Below are 4,727 nucleotides of genomic sequence, written 5' to 3' on the forward strand. Positions count from 1 at the left end.
TCTGACGAGGGAAAAGAATGTCTGCAAACTTTTTGAGGGGGGAGAGGGGCGGAGGGAGAGAGAGAGAGAGAGAGGGAGAGCTGCCAGAGCAGACGATGAGGGGGGGGGGGGAGAAGGGAGGAAAACTGGGTGAGATGCACACGGGAAAAGGAAAGCAGCGAGGGCCAAAAATAAAAGAGACTTCCGCGTGTCACCCGCTGGCGTTGGCGTGGCGGCCGAGACTGCGACTGCGTCGTCGGGACTGCGCTAATCAGGACGCCGTGTGTTGCTGCCCAACTGCTCGATCTTACTGCGGCCCGCTCGCATACTCTTACGACCCGCAAGTTATTTGAGCGTGTCAAAAGGCGGGCGAAAACGGGCGGCGCGATTCGCCTCGCGGGTCCAAACGAGGATGCTGAGCGCGCGGGGCTGCAAGCGGCTGCAAGCGGCTGCAAGCGGCTGCAAGCAGCCCGCCCTGCTGCAAAGAGGCATTTCCTCGTTGGCCGACCGTCGTCCCTCGGTCGTCCCGGGGACCGTCCGTCCGACCCGTTACAGAGCTGCGTTCGGCCGGCGACGCCACGCCGGGCCACGCCACGCCATGCAATGTCGTAATTACGGGTCGCCGCGGCGAATAACACGAAAATGATTCTCAGCGCGGCGCGGGATGACCTCACAGCCTTAAAGCTAGAGTCGTGTGGCGCGTCGCACACGCGTGTTCGGCTGACTTTACAGTCGGGGGGCATTTGACCATCAGATCGGCGCGGCGGCCGCCTGTTCTATATAGTTACTGTTTGTTTTTGTTTTTCCTTGTTTTCTGTGGTATTTGGGGCACATCTCGGTGGTATCGGTTTCCTTTCCACTCGATCGCGTTATGATGAGTCGCCCAAGGTGTTCCATGAACGTCCTGCCATGTGTGTGTGTGTGTGTGTGTGTCGGCCGGGGGCGCGCGGCAGGTGACCGATAGGCGGGGAGGCTATCGCCTCGCCCTCATACGCCCGCCCCGCCCCACCGCACCCCGGTTGCGCCCCGTGCCACCGCACCACTTCGCTACCCGAAGGGGGAAGCACTGGCGGCGGCGTGTCCGCCACAGAGATACGCTTGTTCCGCGAGATGCGGATCGACAACATTTGCGGCGACGGAAAAAAGTTTGCGCGCACACATATGGACGCATTTCGTTAGGCATACTTCATCTGAAATAGGAATTTGTAAACCAAAGTGTGCAGCTGTTTGGACGGTGATGATAAATTTATCCCCTCTGACCACTATGGTCAAGAGACAAAGAATAAATCAGGGGATTACGAGCGCATCATGCAGCCATAAAAATGTCACGAACTCGATAGTTTCATAGGTTTTCAGTTTGTCATAATCCAAAAGCCACATGTGACGAATAAGACGGCAGACGAGAGTGTGTCGGTTGATTTTATAAATGCGTTACTTCGTGTGTAATTTTGGGGTAATGTGTGGCGGGGTAGCCCCATGGCTGGCGTCTCAATAAGATGCACCGCACGTCCCGCAGCACGCTGCGCGCGGGGCCCGGGCGCGGGGCCCCCGGGGGCCCGGCGGGGGCCTCGGAGAGGGGCCCAGCTCACCGACTGTCTCCTCCATGTCAAACGCGTCCGACACGCCGAAACTCACCGGGTGGTCCTGCCCGGCTTCGCACCGCCCCGCCCACGCACGAACTGCATGTGGGGCAGCGCACCACGCATTACCTCGCGAAATTACCGCATCACACGGTACGAATTAGAGCAGCACGCCTAATCAAATCACCATCACGACCGCAACATCGTCGTCGTTTTTCTTCTTTCTTCATCAGAAATAACAAAAGAAAAAAAAACACAAAACACGATCGATTTTTTCCAAACATGTACACCAAATTTAAAGCACGAAGAGCAACCTTCTGCAGCGGGATGAGTGGCCCATTTCGTTGTCGAGTCCAAATTTGGTGCATGCAGTCGTCCTTTCGGTGATCGCTGTCCGGCTCGTGTCCCTCCCCCTCGCGGTGTGGCGTGGCGCGGCGTTGATGGCGTCGGCGCGGGCCTTGTTTGGGGCGCACGCCAAACACATCGCCGGCCCGAAGAAGATAAACGCAATGTCAATACGCTTCGATCCACCAGAAACACACACGCACACACACACAACCACACACACAACCACACACAGCACCATCACTACCGCCGCTCTTTCCATAATTTTGGGGATTTGGAGAGGCGGGCCGCGGCAGGATAGAAGTAGGCACAAAGTCGGCGCGCACAATTTGTCGCTGTAGGCGTGAGGTGAGAGATTAACGGCGCGGCCGATCGCCGGCAGGCGCAGCTCCGGCCGGGACGGGATGCGCAGCCGAGCCCGAGCGGAGCCTGAGCGCGCGCTCCCATCCAGAAAGCAGGAAACACAAGTCAATAAGATTTGATGGCGGCGCGCGGCGTTTTCGGGCGTTAACGTCAAACAGGGAAAGAGAATGAGAGAGAGAGAGAGAGAGAGAGAGAGAGAGAGAGAGGGGGGGGATATTTGTTATAGGGAGACACAGCCAGGAGCGAGCTTTTCTGAGGAGATGTTGCTGCGGTGGTGGCTGCGGCTACCTGCTTCCGAGGGTCCACGCAAAGGGATAGGCGGGACCCAGCCGACCCATGTGTTGCGGGGGTAGCTGAGGAGGCAGTAGTTCAGAAGAGCTCCCATAAGAAAAGCTCGCTCCTAGTTGTGTCTCCCTATAAGACCAGGTGGCACGGGTACGACCGGGGGTTGGGAGGGAGGAGAGGGGGAGGGGGTAGAGTAGCAAAGCAGCTCCCAAGGAGCAAGCAGCGCGTTTCATCGCAACCAAACTTTTTACGACTGTTCATCGATAACCGCAAAACACTCGTCCCTCCTTCCCCGCCTCGCTATACACACACCTTCAGGTGAAACGAGTTGACGCGGCGCGGCGGGTTCTTGGACTACGATTAGGCGCGGCAAATAATAACGCGAAGCAAAACGATGAATGAATGTGGCGTGCCCTCCCAGGGCCCTCGCCCCTCCCCCTCGACGGTCCGCGCGTGCAGCCTAGAGCGAGTGAATGGGTGGGTGGGGCTCGCGATCTGCGAACGAATGAATGAATGAAAGAGTTCCACGTTTTTACGCTATCTCGCGGCACACCGCGCTTCGCTATCGTCGCGCGCTTAATTAGAGCTTTTCCCTTATCGCGGCAGGATGTGGACGCTTCATGATTTCCGCGGAATCCTGTCGCGGTAAACAGCGGGTGACTTATGCTCCTCTTGCCTTGCCCTACAAAAAGAGAAAAAGGAAAAACAAGGCAGCCATCCATTCCATAGCGCGAATGGAGCACCAGTTGTGTACCTTTGGAAGAGAGAGGCGGAGGGAGAGTGAGGGAGAGAGAGAGAGAGAATTTCGTATAGGCAGCAGTATCGAAGGAAATAAAATTTGTAGCATGTTGATATAGAGGTGCAAAAGTCACTATAATCACTAGAAATCCTGAAGGGAGGATTTTATTGTAAATTCGTTTAGAGCGATAGTTTAATAACTCTCACAATATTTATTTGAGTGACGAGTATGAAAGCTCACCCGTTTTCAGAGAAGATTCCACATGTTAAACTTTCTTAAAATGAGTGAGATTTTAGAATATTCTAAAATCAGACCTATCTCACTAAACTGAAAATCTTGCTCTTTTCAGGCAAGACATCTGAATACTAAAATTGGAAAATAAATTAATAGCGATGGCATACGCCTTGTTTTACCAAGAGTTAGCACCCCTCTCGCTGCTGTGTAGTCCGCGCACATAAGGTGCCCACTTCACAACTACTCGGGCTCTGAATCACGTATATGCCGGCCGGCCTCAGTTCCTGATCCTTCCTCTCCTCCTGCTGGCTCGCGCGTCTGCGTACGCGCTTTGTGTGTGTGCGTGTGTGAGTGTGTACGATCGCGTACGTGTGCGTGTGCGCGTGAGCGTTATTTTGCGCCTCCAGCCCGTTAGGCGCGCTTCCTATCAGAGGGTGCTCACTCGGGTGCTCTCGCACCATATACTCTCATTATTATTACGTTGCTAATGCCAACCATTTTGACCCAGTTGAAAACTGCGTAACGAGACAGGAATTGAGTCATCATCTTTTCTTCTTTATCTCTCCTTCCCCCTCCTTTTTTTCGAGAGCAGCAGAATGAGAGTCAGGGCGTTATTTTCCAGCAGTGTGCCAGGAGGTGATCCTGTGCGCATTACAGTCGTATTAACGCCTCGTCTATCGCTCGGACGCGCGCGCCTTGGCGCTGCAGGCGCACGCACATCACGACAGATAATTATTCGCAAGATGGGCTGGAATCTCGCGAATAAGCAGATCTTTCTCCGGGCGCTCGCCGATTGCTGCTAGCTCCACTAGACGTTCTCTCTCTCTCTCCTTCCCCCTGCAATATGTGCGAACTGGCTTCCGCTAGAAAAGGGGCCACACTGGCAGAGCATAATTAAATCAAGGGAGACGCCTTTGCGTTTGCTTTGGCTGCGAGCGTGCCCGCGAGCCAATCAGCAAGTGGGGAATGGCACTACAATACACAGCGCCACACGGCAGCTGCCGCCGCTTCCAAAGTTTCAGTCCGTTGCGAAACGTCAGTCGCGCACCCCACCTGTCGCCGGGACAACGACAGCGCGGCGCAGACTTTTGCTTGAAAGATATATGGGTGATTTTACAAATAAGATGCACGTCGGTGTCCGAGAATTCAACTCATCAGTATTTCTCCCAATCGTCACCGTAGCTAAAACGAACACATTATTA

Source organism: Frankliniella occidentalis, unplaced genomic scaffold (genome assembly GCF_000697945.3).
Source record: "Frankliniella occidentalis isolate FOCC.00 unplaced genomic scaffold, Focc_3.1 Scaffold112, whole genome shotgun sequence".
Classification (NCBI taxonomy): domain Eukaryota; kingdom Metazoa; phylum Arthropoda; class Insecta; order Thysanoptera; family Thripidae; genus Frankliniella; species Frankliniella occidentalis.